Genomic DNA, 14,828 nt, shown 5'->3' on the forward strand with positions numbered 1-14,828 from the left:
AGATGAACCGAACAAAAGAAACTAAGACATGTTTAAGCTTCATATAAAATGGAGATGAAAGAAAGAAGAACTTATGGAGATGGATGCTTTGGTTTGATGATCACGCCATTTAGAGAATGAAGGCTCCAAGATGAGTGAGCTAGTGCCGCCACTTGAGAGAACCAAATGCACTCAAGATAAGACATGCTGAAGGAGAAATCAAATTCTCACAAATTCTCTCTCAAATTGAGTAGAGTTTCTCTATTGCTAATTTCCAATCTGAATTTTACAAGAGCCCACACCTCTATTTATAGTGTGAGGATGCTGGAAAATAGGTGGGAAAATTCAAATAAAACTCATTTGAAATTCCCACAAAAAACAAGTCACATGGGAGGTGTGACCTTTTCCTACTATGACACCTCCTAAAAACTACACCTACACCTATTTTCCTAAGTCACATGGATAATGTGACTTTATTTTACATTTTCACACTTCTTTATTTAATATCCACACCTCCTAAGAGTAATTCAAATGATGCTCTTTTATTTAATGCTTGGCCTTGCCCCTCATGGGATGGACTTGGGCTTGTTGGGCTTTGGCCTTCTTGGGCTTGGGCTTGGGCCTCATCTTTATTTTATGTCTTCTTTTAATTTTGAGAAGACTAGAAGGAAGAACTTCAAATATGAGGGTGGATGTCCTCTTCCTTCATTAATAAAAGCCTCCTTTATTTGATTCTCATCATACTCCTCGAGTTGGAGAGAATTCGTCCATGAATTATGAATCCCTGCATATAACAAAGTCAGTTTATTTTTACAATTAAAAGTGGAAGAAAAAGGTAAACATGACTTAGCATTTGTAAACAATGGGATTTCAGAAAAGGAGGTTCTAGAAATCGACCAAGTTGGAAAAATTTGTTTGGGAATGATGTTATGTTTTGGAAAAATACCTCTTAAATGGTGACAACCATTAGGAGGTATGAACAAATCATCCCTAACATTTTTTAACCAAGATGGTGGTGAAGTAAGAACCTTTGGTAATGAAAAAGATAAGGAAGGAAAACACCTTGGATGTGGAAGGATAAGACCCATGTCAATTTGGCCTTCTCTGTCTTTTTCATTTTTACTTGTGGTAGGTGGGTGAATTAAGTCTTGTTTTACTTTGTTTATCTTTAAGATTTGCTTTTGTGGACAATGAAGAGCTATGTGCCCAAAACCTAAACATTTAAAACATTTGATATTTGATGTTTTGGTAGGTGACTTAGGAGTAGAAAGATTTGTAGTAGAAACATTTTTTGGAAACATGGTTTGTTTGGAAAAATTGGAAGGAGAAATATAAGTAGAAATTTTGTTTGCATCCTTCCTATAAGAGTTGTAGAAATCATCATCATGAGTATTTTTGAAAGTTTTTTCCAAAAGATATGATTCCACCTTGATGGCTTTGCGAAACACTCTCTTTAAAGAAGAATATTCTTTTAATTCTACAAAGTCTCTAATATCTCTTCTCAAACCACGTACAAACCATTTAATCTTTGACTCTTCATTAGCATGCATATTCATTTTAGTCAAAGTTGTTTCAAAATCTTTAAAGTATTCATCTACCATCCTATGTCCTTGAGGAAGCCTTTGGAACTTCAACAAGTGTTCCTTCCTAGAAGGAGGAACAAACCTCGCGCGCATACGCTCTTTCAAAGCATTCCAAGAAACCACGGGAGGTTTCTTGCGATATATAATGTCCATTACAATTTTATGCCACCATTCTTTGGCATAGCCCAAAAAGGATAAAGAAACTAACCTAAGTTTATCGTCATCTTGGACCTTATACACATGAAAATAATGGTCAACCTTAGTCTCCCATTCTAAATACACATTAGGATCACTATCACCATTAAAACTAGGGACTTGTCCACAAGAAATGTTGAACACTTGGTGATATCTTTGGTCACGTGATGTGATTCCACTAGCCATATAGAGAAAGGTTCTTGACCTTCTTAGGAATCACCTTGAGTTGGACATTATAGAGGCACTTTTCTTAGAGTTGGATCATTGTTCTAAGACAAGAACTCACCAAAAACTAGTACCAAATCCCAAACTCATTTGGATGAACCAATTATAGTCAAATTGAACCGAATAAGGTGGAAGAAAAAGCAATTGCACCGAACATATTACTTATAGAATGAATTGAACCGAACAAATGAGCTAGAAAAACAAAAGAACAAGATGAATGGGCTGAACAATCTAAATATACATTAGGATCACTAGAGCCATTAAAACAAGGAAGCTTGACCGAAGGTAGCCTAGCCTTTGCATCTTGGTAGTAACCATTGCCGTAGTGATGTCTTTCTCCTTGATGATGAGGTCTTTCGTCCATGAAATTGTGGTGGATGTCTCCTTCTCCTATGCTCTTCTTCACGGCCAAAATCATTTGAAGAGGCTCTTGAAGATGGTCTATGAGAATGATGCCCATCATGGATAGAAGGAGATGGTCTAGCTTGTTAGACCTCCATCTTTTGCAATTTCTCCTCCAACCGTCTAATGGTTCTTTGAGCTTCATGTAATTCACCAAGGATTGAAGCTTTGGAAGGAGAATTCTGCTTGTAGGATGCATCACTTGAAAATCCAGCCATTTGTAATTAAAAACAGCAAACACACAAAAATAGCAAACAAGTTAAAAATTAGCAAAAACAGTGAGCTTTGGCACTGAAACTGCCGAAGTGAAATGAGGCTGAAAAAAGAGATCACTCTCAAAGAAATAATGTTCTTGCACCAATCTGATCTTGAGGCCTTGAAATCCTCAAATGAAATATGTCAAAGCAAGCACACCAATCTCAGGAGCAACCACCACAAAACCAATGAAACAATAAAGACAAACAAGAAAAGGTATAAGCAAGGAAAGGTAATTGCAAAAGGAAAACTATATGTAAGACAAACTCAAAGAGTAAGAATGAAAGAACAATCAAGAAAATAAAGAACTCAATGAGAAAAGTAGGCACACAAAAGAATACTTAAGGAAAAGCACTAGAGTAGATGAAGAAAACAAAAATTTAGCTACTGGAAATTTTTTTTTAATGCAAACTGTTCTTGATATTCACTGATTTAACTGGAATGATGTAGAGCGAACTGGATTATGAAATTTAAACCACAGAAACTTCAAGATGTTAACTCAATAATGGCACTGGAATCAATTAAAAACAGTAAGCCAATTAATTGAGATAAATATTTTAAAATCGCTGCCAGATTACCGTATTCTTTTCGGCAGAAATGTACACTTTTTTTTATTTTATTTATCATTTTTTGTGTACTTCGAATTTTTGAATGATTCTTTTTTCTATTCTTTTCTAACACTTTGAATATATCAAATCCAGAATTTCAGAATTTTCCAGTGCGTAAATCAATTGCAATAAGGAAAAACAGTAAGCACTTTTTTCAGAAACAGAGGAATCCTAATAGGAATAAAAAACAGAATGATGAACTAGCAAAGACATAATGGAAAATGATGTATTAGAACTTGTATAGGTCTAGAATACAAGTATGAACTCAATTCTAAAAAGAAAATGCACAAAGGATCAATATCAATTCAGAAAATTATATGACACCAAAGCAAGAAACAATCAAAGCAATAAAAGTACTACTAGAAGTAATGACATATATGGAATAACATGACTAAGACAAAACTTGACATGATTACAAAATTAAAAGACACATCACAAATTTTAACAAGTGAAAGGAAGCTTAAGGTAAACTCTAGGAAGGATAATGCCATTCCAAAAGAGCAACCATACTCATAAGAAGAATGAGTGCCATAAACCTTTTCACAAGCACTCGGTGTAAAAGAAAACAGCAAGAAAACTCAAGCAAAAATCTAAAACAGAAACTTAAATTGCAAGAAATTAAAGAGTTCTTGAAATTAAAGTGCACACAACTCAACAATTAAACAAGAATGAACCTAAGACTCATGATACCACATGATGTGATTCCACTAGCCATATAAAGAAAGGTTCTTGACCTGCTTAGGAATCACCTTGAGTTGGACATTATAGAGGCACTTTTCTTAGAGTTGGATCATTGTTTTAAGACAAGAACTCACCAAAAACTAGTACCAAATCCCAAACTCATTTGGATGAACCAATTATAGTCAAATTGAACCGAATAAGGTGGAAGAAAAAGCAATTGCACCGAACATATTACTTATAGAATGAATTGCACCGAACAAATGAGCTAGAAAAACAAAGGAACAAGATGAATGGGCTGAAATATAAAACTGCCGAACCAAAACTCATAAAAAACAGCATGAACACCAAACCAAAACTCAAGAACACAAGCTAACAAAAACAATAGAAAGAGGAGGAAGGAAGGAGAAGAGAGTGCTCATGAAGATGGAAGGATGTTGGATGATCTCGCCACTAGAAGTGTGGAATGCTCCTAGATAAGAGTGATGCCGCCACTTGAGGACTCCATTGATCCATCAAGATAAGACTAGAGAAGAAGGCTCCAAAAGCTCTCCAAAGTTCACTCAAAATTTGAGTAGAGTTTTCTTAGATTAATTCCAATCTAAATTTTACAAAGAGAGCACCTCTATTTATAGCCTAAGGTGCTGAAAATGCAAGCTAAAACAATTCAAATTTCCCCCCTAAATTCAAATGCAAGTGGCGCCTAAACCAAGACATGAGGAAGGTGTGATCCCTTCTCTCACTTTGGCACCTCCTTATTTACTCCTACACCTATCTACTAACACACCCCCCCTAAGACTCCTAACTAAAGACTAAAAGATGCTTTAACAATAGAGGTTTCTAATGTTTCCCTCTAAGCAGCTTTCTAAACAATATTTATTTAAAACTTGGCCTTGCCCTTCATGGGATGGTCTTTGGGCTTTTGTGGGCTTTGGCCTTCTTGGGCTTGGGCTTTATCTTTTGCAAAGATTAACAAGAAAAGCTTTAAATGTGAAGGCGAATGATCTTGTTCTTCATTATAAAAAGCCACCTTTAGTTGATTCTCATCATCACGGTTATGGCTCTCTTCATAAGAATGATGGTGATGCTTCCTTCTTCTATGTTCCTCTTCACGGCCTTCTTGGGCTTGGGCTTGGGCTTTGGGCTTGGGCCTCATCTTTATTTTATGTCTTCTTTTAATTTTGAGAAGACTAGAAGGAAGAACTTCAAATGTGAGGGTGGATGTCCTCTTCCTTCATTAATAAAAGCCTCCTTTATTTGATTCTCAACAGAGGTCGCCTTACTTGCTTTACCTGAACCACATTGAACTTTAGAGCGCCTGAACTCGAAGTCTTACCAAGAAAAGGTCGCCTTACTTGAATCACGGATAAACCACTCGTACATAGAGCGCCTGCTTAGATAATTTCATCGAGACAGGTTGTCTTACATGGCATTAAACAATCAGTTATACACACATGGCGCCTACTCGGATGATCTCACCGAGGCAAGTCGTGTTATCGTGAATAAACAATTCTAATGCACCATCTTTCAAGAACAATTTTTCATTGGGTGACCTCGTTAAAAAACCCTTTAAAGGGAAAAATAGTGTCCCCTTAACCATTACATCGTTCATAAAGAAAGCATTATCAAAATGTATTACTTGAAATAAAATTTAAGATTCACCCCATTCCATGTTCGAGGTATAGCTCCCCCCTCGAGGGTTTCAAGCCTGTAAGCTCCGTTCCCGAGCGCCTCTACTACGTGAATGGGCCAGTCCACGTTGGAGATAACTTATTCTCCAGCTGATAGGGGTGAGCCTTTCGCATCACCAAGTCGGCAACCCGAAACTGACAAAGCTTTTACTTGGTCTTTTGCTCCACCCTTCTCTTCAAAGCCTCAAAATTAATGCAAGCTTGTTCATGCACTTCATGTAGCTGATCCAGGTACACCTTCCTTCCTTAGTTTGACTCCTCATTTAATGTGGCCCTCTTGGATCTCTACTAGTATCATGGTGTCTAACCCATATACCAAACTGAAGGGTGTCTCCTTAGTCGTTGACTGATGAGTAGTGTTATAAGCCCACAAAATACGAGGAACTTCTTCCGACCAAGTTTCCTTGGCCTTCTCCAATCTCCTCTTCAACCCTCTTAGTAAGACTTTGTTGGCAGACTCAACCTGGCCATTCGTCTGAGGGTGTTCCAGCGAGGAAAATATCTGTTTGATGTCGAGCTTCATGCATAGCTTGCATAACTGTTGACTTGCGAACTGGGTTTCGTTGTTGGACACCAAGTGTCTAGGGATCCCAAAATGGCATACAATGTTCTTCCACACAAAATGCTACACCTTGTGAGTAGTTATTTGTGCGACTGGCTCGACCTCAATCCAGTTTGTGAAGTGTTCAATGGCTACCACGAGGTACTTCAGTTGATGAATTGCCAAAGGGAAAGGACCCAAGTTGTCTATCCCTCAGGTATGGAAGGGCCATGGTAGATGGAATGCCACTCCTCAACTGCTGCGTGGTGCCAATCAGCGTGCTTCTGACACTCCTTGCATCGTTGTGCATGCCTCATGCAATCCTTCTTCATGGTCGGTCAATAATACCCAACTCGAACGATCTTCAACGAGAGAGCTCTTCCTCCGACATGACTGATAAGTGCCTAATTTCAGTAATATTTTATATTAAAATATAGGCACTTATGAGGATTTATTGCTAATTTACATATAAAATAATCCCTAATTTATGAATTTATACCTTTTTACATTTTTATGAGCTTTATTTGAATAAAAGCATTTTATTCCCAAATTTGGTGTTAATTGCAGATTTCTAGGGAAGATTGAAGATTTGAAATAAAGGAGAATAATTTGAGCTAAAAAGATAAAGCCGGAAGATCCCAGAATGGAAAAAGATGCAAAGAAAGATTGAGCTTTTTTTATGTTTTATCATTTAGCCCATTAGCGCGACACAGGAAGCAACCTAACCCTAGAAAACTAGGATAAATAGAGGGCTAGAGGCTCAACCCTAGTGTGCCAGATTGAGAGGAAAACACCATAGAGTGAATTGTAACCCAATTGGGAGAATGGAAGGTGCTAGAAGTATGCGTGGCTAATTCTACCTTTGGGATTGGGAGTAATCTGTTCAAACTCTTATGTATTGAGGTGATATCTTATATATTAATATTCAGTTCTTGATTGATTATTGGTATTGTTGTTTTACTTTTAATTTTCCGTGACAAGTTGAGAATCTTAAATATGACCGGGAGGTATTTTTAGGGTTCGGACCTAAACAACAATACTTAACATATTTGAGTGCTAGGAATAGACTTGAAATGTTAATTGCTATTAAACGTCTGAGCTTCATTCTAAGTTGTTCTTATAATTATGCGAGGGATCGATAGTTAGGGGACATTCTTAAGGATTTTATGTGCGAGGAATCGATATAAATGATTTTTATACGGGCATCAATTTCAATCAAAGAACTTAATATTGACATGCTAATCAAAATACTTGAGAGTGAGAGAGATGAAACTAATCCTTATTTTTCCAATTGAAACAACTAATTCTTTGTCTGTTTTCTTATTGATCAGTGCCAACACAATTAATTCAAAACTCTTTTAATTGTTCTGTTTTTATATTTAGCGATTATTGTACTCGATAATTCACGGTTCCTTGTGGGATCGATATTCGTCCTTAGGGACAATTATTACTTCTGACAAACGTGGTGCACTTGCCTTAAAAAGTCATCAATGACTCTCACAAATGCCTTCGTGGAGCTCCTTCATGATGCGGGTACACTGATCCCCACTTACATAAGTGAGGATGGGTAGGTATAACCATGACGAAACAATTTCCCATCTACAAGGGTATACTTCTCCTCATTCCTCTTAAATGCCTTTGCCTCTGTAGGTTCTGCAGGGAGCATACCATCAACTAGATAGCGTTGGTAGGGAGTTATCGAAGTCTTCATCGTGTGGACCAGCAGGGCCTTCAGAGACTCATCTCCCAACAAGTCATAGGTGGTTATTCTTGGCACTTTTAAGGTCTTCTGTGTCAACGACCGATGCCTTCTCCCTTGTTGCGAGCTCACCCCCAAGATCTTTACGCGGTTGTCCTCGGGTAGCCCCCCGACAGTTGTCCTAGGTGACTTCAAGGTCTCCAGAATGACTGACCTCTGTCGGCCTCCCTTTCCCGAGCTTGCTAGTTTGGACAACAAGTCATCTCGAGAGTTTTGTTCTCTTGGGACATGCACTAGCTTAAACATGGAGAAAGTTGCCTTCAGAAGTGATCCTGCCGGTTGACTTAGCACAAGAGCGTTGCTTCGTCACCGTCTTCCCCACCAGCTTGTCACCACGTGTCCTCCAAGCCCATACAGCAGATAACCTCTCTGAGAACCTGAAAAACACACAGTGGCGCCTCGGCGGCCGGTGGCGCTCCGACGCTCAAGTTAGTGACAAGAACACCCAAAAAACTAAGAGAAAAATATGCTTTGTAGGACCGTACTGTAGGCACACAACCCTAGCAGTATCAGCCGTAATGAAAACGTACCTCTGCAAATTCTGTTAAGGTTACCTTTATAGCTAGGTTTCTTCTCTCTCCAGGCCGTTATGCTTTTGGACGAGTAGCTCGCATCCAGCCCTGCACGTGTCGCCATCTGGGCTGGGATAACAGGTAGCGCCCAGCCCTACACGTGTCGTCATCTGAGCTAAGGCAACTTGAGCGTCATTTCTCCATCGCTCCCAACCCTAGACGTGTCTTCATCTAGGTTGGAGTAACTGGTGACATCCAACCCTACACGTGTCATCATCTGGATTGGGACAACTTGAACGTGATTCTTGTGTAGTAACCAGCCGCACAGCTAAGTCCTCAACTCAAGGAGCAACCTAGCACATAATGTGCTGTGAAACACCACCCGACATGGCGAGTATCGGATGCAACAAAGTGCATCATCTCTATGATATCGCTCGCCGCGAATGGCACCCTCCTTACTGCTACGCCATGCATGTTCTAGCTGGGGAAACCTTGCCACCAACGAATGTCCACTCTGGGAATCCTGTCGCTGATGTGCAAGGTGTTCCCCCCAACCCACTCGACCTTCATGCCCCATGCTGGTGCCACAATCGTCTTACTGAACTTACACGCTTGGAATTACCCTTCTGAGCCTTCAACAGCCTTAACTAAGTTCGCTGGGAGACCCGGCGATGTGCTCCTTGTGGCGGCGTGTAAACCACCCGATCTCCTAGCATTCTCATATGGCGACTGCGACGTAACTCTGGTGACCGCCGGTTACGCACACTAGAGATCGGAGAACGCCAATTCAGCGATCGGCGACTATGCCCACTTCCGAGCCATTCATCTTTTCTAGCCTACGCGTTCCATTGAGCACGCCCCACTCGAGCACGTGCAAGACACGTCATCACGCCTGATGACCTGGTCGGTACACAAGCCTCTTAGTCTCGAGCTGCGACTTGTTCGACGAGGAGACTAAAGAGGTTTAAAATCCGGCAGCTTTCGTGACTTTGCGCGTTGGCGCTAGAACTGTTTACTGACTTGACATTTCACCAACTCCTTCGATCGTTCGACACATGGACCCATCAACGGCCATTGTTCGCTGTCGTTTGCGCTTCCTACAACGTTCGAAACCCTTAAACCCTTCGCGCTATTCACTGTTTCATTATCTTTCTTCACCTTCAAGCATTCTGAACGCTCTCTCTGCGAACTGCGAAACCTACGCCTCCCTCAATCTTCAACTTCTTTCAACACTCATCTGATCATCAAAAGGTAACTCTTTTACTCCTTCTACTGATACTTGTTGCATTTTAATCGGTTTGCATCATCCATTAACTCTCGCTCGTTCGTTTTGTCTTCTTTGTCTTCGATCGAGTCATTCTTTTGCTATCCTCATTTCCTCCCTTTTCTTTCCTTTGCAGTTCCTGCGATGGCTCAGACAAAGTCCACCGCTAACCCACCTTCCTCATCGCGAAACCCTCCCCCCAATACTCGTAGGGTTACCACTGGGACAAACCCTCCACCAACACGCAACCCCCCACGAGCCTCTGGTGCCCCTTCCTCACACGCTGAGAGGCCTGCCTCATCCCGTGCCAATCTTACCCAAGCAACTCCACCACAGGCCGGGGGAGTCTCCCTTCCTTCTCAAGACTACAAAAAGCTCTACCCTTGGGCCTCCCCGATTCTACTGAAGGAAACTTCATCGATAAATACTGATGTGGGGGTACATCGACTGAGGAAAGGGGATCAATCTGAACTCTCATTTCACAAGGAGCACGATAGCAAAGTGACAGTGCTGCCTTGCCTCCCTGGAGAGTCAATCTGTGTGGACGATAAGAGGAGCAACGGCGAGTTGTTCTGCTTCATCTACGCCACGCTGTTCAAGAAAGTGAAACTTAGGTTTCCTTTCACTCGCTTCGAGAGGGAGCTGTTGACCAAGCTCAACATCGCCCCTGCCCAGCTCCATCCCAACAGCTGGGCATTCGTGAGGGCGTTCCAGATCCTTTGCGCGCACTTGGGGCTACCATCTTCGGTGGATGTCTTCCTCTTTTTGTTCGAGGCAAAGAATCCTGGAGATCGCCCCTGGGTCAGCCTGAACGGGATTGCTGGGAGGTCAATCCTCTCCATCTTCCAGCAATCCTACAAAGACTGGAAGGGGAAGTTCGTCAAGGTGTGCCAGAATGATCAAGACCCTTCACTGCTTGACAGCTTCCCCTTGTATTGGGTAAACAAGGGGCACAAGGACCCCAAAGACAACTTCAGGAGACCAAGAAGTCCTGACAACATGGGGGAGTTGGACAAAGACCTTTGTCTCTTCTGGAAGAGTGTGGCTTCTGCCAACATCACCTTCCCCACTGCTCAGATAATCTCCTTTGAATTCCTTGAGGACCAACTCGAAATGTACATAGGTTAGCCCCTTTCCCAACACCAAAACTCTCACTTTGCGTTAAAACTGACTTAGCATTTTTACCATTCTGTCTTCGGCATTCCATTATTCTTTATTGGCCTTGATCATTCATCCATGTGCTATTCGCTTATGTTATCTTTGTATGTATATACTTGCATGTTCTGCTTCCACTTGAGTTACTCATCTATTTTTACCTTGTGCAGACGCAATGTTGGGCAAAGGAAAACTGGCTGAATTGAGGGCGATCGCCCGATCCCACAAACTTGCGGCGGGCTCTCAAACGATCCCGAACTCTGTTGCGGAGATCGCCGCCGCCCAGGGCCAATCCCCACCAGTTGGTCCACCCGCTGCTGTCGCTCTTCCAGCCCCCCTACGCAAAAAACTACCTCTTAAGAAGGCCAAAAGGAAAGCCCCTAGGGTAGTATCTGACGAAGAGGCGGACGAAAGCACCGAGGACGGGCTAATCTGCAAAAGGTCCAGGGTGGCGGTTACCGAGCCCTCAGCAATTGGGAGCGCCGCTCCAAACTTCATCGAGGACCCCCCCAGCGCCTCCACACCATTCGAGTCCGCTGGGGATGTTCTCGTTTCAAACGCTTCAGTTGCTGAGGCCGCTCCTGAGCAACTCGCTGATACGCAAGCCTCCTCAGAAGCTGCCGAGAAGCTGCGTGCCTTACCACCACGCCTCGAAGCTCCCCCCGCCGTCCAACCTTGTGAGGGTGGTGGTGAACACCAACCTTCGCCTCCACCAGCAAATTCAGGCCTCCCAGCCGCTCTTCAAGAAGCTTTCAAGTCCTTCACCGTGTGCCTAAGTGCCATGGTTGACGATTGTCTTCCCCAAATCATCGGCGAAGGGCTCAAAGACTCCTTGGAGAAGTTTGAGCTCGACAACCGGATCAACCAAGAGGTGACAAGCACCGCGAAAGCTGAAGCCGAAAAAACCAAGTGCGACATGATGATGCAAGGCTTGGAGTTTTTACGAGTTGAAAACGCCCTCAAGGACGAGCTCCAGAGCGTGCGGCAAGATAACAAAGAGCTGCGCAAGAAGCTTCATGAAAAACTCCAAGACGCTGTCGAGCTGGAGAGCAAGATCGTCCCTCTGAGGGAGAAAATTTCCGCGCTGGAGGAGGCAAAGAAGACTGACGCTCAGAAGATGGTCAACCTAGAGAAGAGGTCAATCGAGAGAGAGACCCTTATGGGAAAGGTTGAGCAAGATCGTGATAAGGCCTCCCAAGAACTCAGTGAAACTGCTGCTGAGCTAGCTCGAGTTCGCGAGGAGAACAGCGAGCTCAAGAAGAAGGCCGACAAGCTCGAGCTTGAAGTCACCCAGGTTCGTGAAGAGAACAGTGGGTTCAAGACGAAGATCAACGAGCTTCAGCTTGAGGCTGCCCAGGTTCTAACTTCCGGCTTTGGCGTTGCTTTAGAGCAGTTTGCTTGCAAATATCCTGACCTCGATCTTTCTGAGTTCTCGGTGTACAACGAAGTGGTGGACAGCAAAATCGTGCCCCCGATTGACTTATCTCCTTGAAAACTCTTATGCTTTACCTTGGTCTGTAATAATTTTCATTTTGTTCAAACTGTTCGATGCTCGTATGCACATATATACATATATATATAATCTTCTAATTTATCTGCTGCACAATCAACTGGTTTAACTAACATAACTGGCGAAACTTACTCGGCTGCATGAACTCAGCAATACTTGAACTTAACCCTTCACATACCGCTTCTGACTCGAGTAAATTGCTAACCTTATGACAAACTTAGCGAGCTATTAACTCAAAGTAAATTTGAGCAGCAATCAACTCTCCGGCAATGGCACTCAATAAAACTTGTGAACTTAGGGTAACAAACCTTAACATAAAATCACTTACTATGCAGCAGGTTTTAACTCAAACTAGTATTAAAATACAGTTTACCTGATCTGCTAAGTGAAGTGCCCATTACTTCCCTCATTGCCTGGAACTCTTCTAGTCTGGCACTCGCCATACAACCCCTCCACTGTCTCAACCTTCACGCCATAGGGTTCTGGCGATGTTACCTTTCTTCTTTGTATAACTTGATCATTGTTCTCTCATCTGGGGGTAAAGGCGCCTTTCGGATCCTTCTCTACCTCCTGAGTTTTAGAACAATGATCTGGATAGCGAGGTGTTCTCTTCGAACCTACCTCAGTTATCCTTTATCTTCTTCCACCCTTCACACCGCACCTGAGATCGTTCAAGACGAGAAGGATTTTATCTATCTTCACACCGCCCGCAAGTGCGGAAGCTTTATATGGTCTTACTGGGTCAATATTGATGTTTCACTTAAAGGGGAAAAAGGCGTTTTCCATCGACCTTCCCTTCTTGCCGTTTAAGGTCACAAACACCCCTGACTTTTCAGTTTCATCTTGCCTGAACTCACTCTGGGGTGAGAAGGACTTTCTCTGGTGCCTCAACTTGCCCAGGGTGTACATCTCCTCCCCCCTGGATGCACTGAGGACTTTTAATCTTGCCTCAATCTACTTATGCAAAGAGGCCTTTCAATCTGTTCTTGCCTTCACTCGCTCAAAGGCGAGGAGGACTTCTTCTATTTCTCGCCTGCACTCGCTCAAGGGCGAGGAGGACTTCTTCTTTTGCCTTAAAATGCACGAGGGCGTTGAGGGCTTTTTACACTACTGGTGCCTCCGATCGCCGAAAGACGATGAGGTCTTAAAACTTTTAACTGTTGTCACCGATCGCCAAAAACGACGGGGACTTTAAAACCTTTACTACTGAAGCATGCAATATGACTTTAATGTTGCCCTAGATCACGTACGAGTGATAAGGTCCTTTTTTTTCTAAAACTTTCGAAGCAATAAGCATGCAAACTTGGAAGCTTTAAACTTGAAAAACTCTTCTTTATTGGGTGGCCTCATTAAAAACCCTCCTTAGGGAAAAAAGAGTGCCCCCTTGAAATTGTTTTAACAGAAACTATTCCAATCTCGTCATGTTCGTCTTTACTTACAAGGCTTTAACTGTAATACAACTTGAGATGTGTGGCGTTCCAAGTGCGAGGAATCGCCCCTCCTTCTAACGTCTCCAAGCGGTAGGCGCCATTCCCGAGCACCTCGGTTATTCTGAATGGTCCCGTCCACTTAGGCGACAACTTGTTCTGCATCTCATACTGATGGGCCTTCCTCATCACCAGATCGCCACTTCTAAACTGCTTTGTCATTACCTTAGAGTTGTACCTTCGCTCAATTCTTCTCTTTACTGCTTCGGCCTTCACTCTCGCCTCCTCCCTGACCTCATCCAGCAAATCCAGATTCATTCTTCTTTCTTCGTTCGAGTCTTCCGCCACAAAGTTCTGGAATCTCGGCGAGCTTTCCTGGATTTCGACTGGAATCATCGCATCACATCCATAAACCAAACTAAACGGGGTCTTGTGGGTTCCTGACTGCTCAGTGGTATGGTATGCCCAAACTATGCGGGGTACCTCTTCAGCCCACGATCCTTTAGCTTTTTCTAATCTTCTCTTTAAACCTCTCAGCAACACCCGATTGGCAGACTCCACTTGGCCATTCGTCTGTGGGTGCTCGACGGATGCAAACACCTGTTGTATTCCCACCTCTTCGCACAACTTTTTCAAAAGGTGACTTACAAACTGAGTCCCATTGTCTGACACCAGGCGTTTAGGCACACCAAACCGGCACACTATGTTCTTCCATACAAAGCTCTCGATCTTGTGTGCGGTGATCTGGGCCACTGGCTCCGCTTCGATCCACTTGGTGAAGTATTCGATCGCCACTACCAAGTACTTCATCTGCCTGACCGCCAGTGGGAAGGGTCCCAAAATGTCAATTCCCTAAGTATGAAACAGCCAGGGGCTGTAAATTGACTTCAGCTCTTCTGGGGGTGCCTTGTGCCAATCGGCTTGCTGCTGGCATTGCTTGCAACGCTGGGCGTATTTCTTGCAATCTTCTCTCATCGTGGGCCAGTAATAGTCTGCACGGATAGTCCTTGTCGCCAGCGATCGACCTCCAATGTGGCTCCCGCA

The sequence above is a fragment of the Phaseolus vulgaris genome, chromosome 5, assembly GCF_000499845.2.
Source record: "Phaseolus vulgaris cultivar G19833 chromosome 5, P. vulgaris v2.0, whole genome shotgun sequence".
Classification (NCBI taxonomy): domain Eukaryota; kingdom Viridiplantae; phylum Streptophyta; class Magnoliopsida; order Fabales; family Fabaceae; genus Phaseolus; species Phaseolus vulgaris.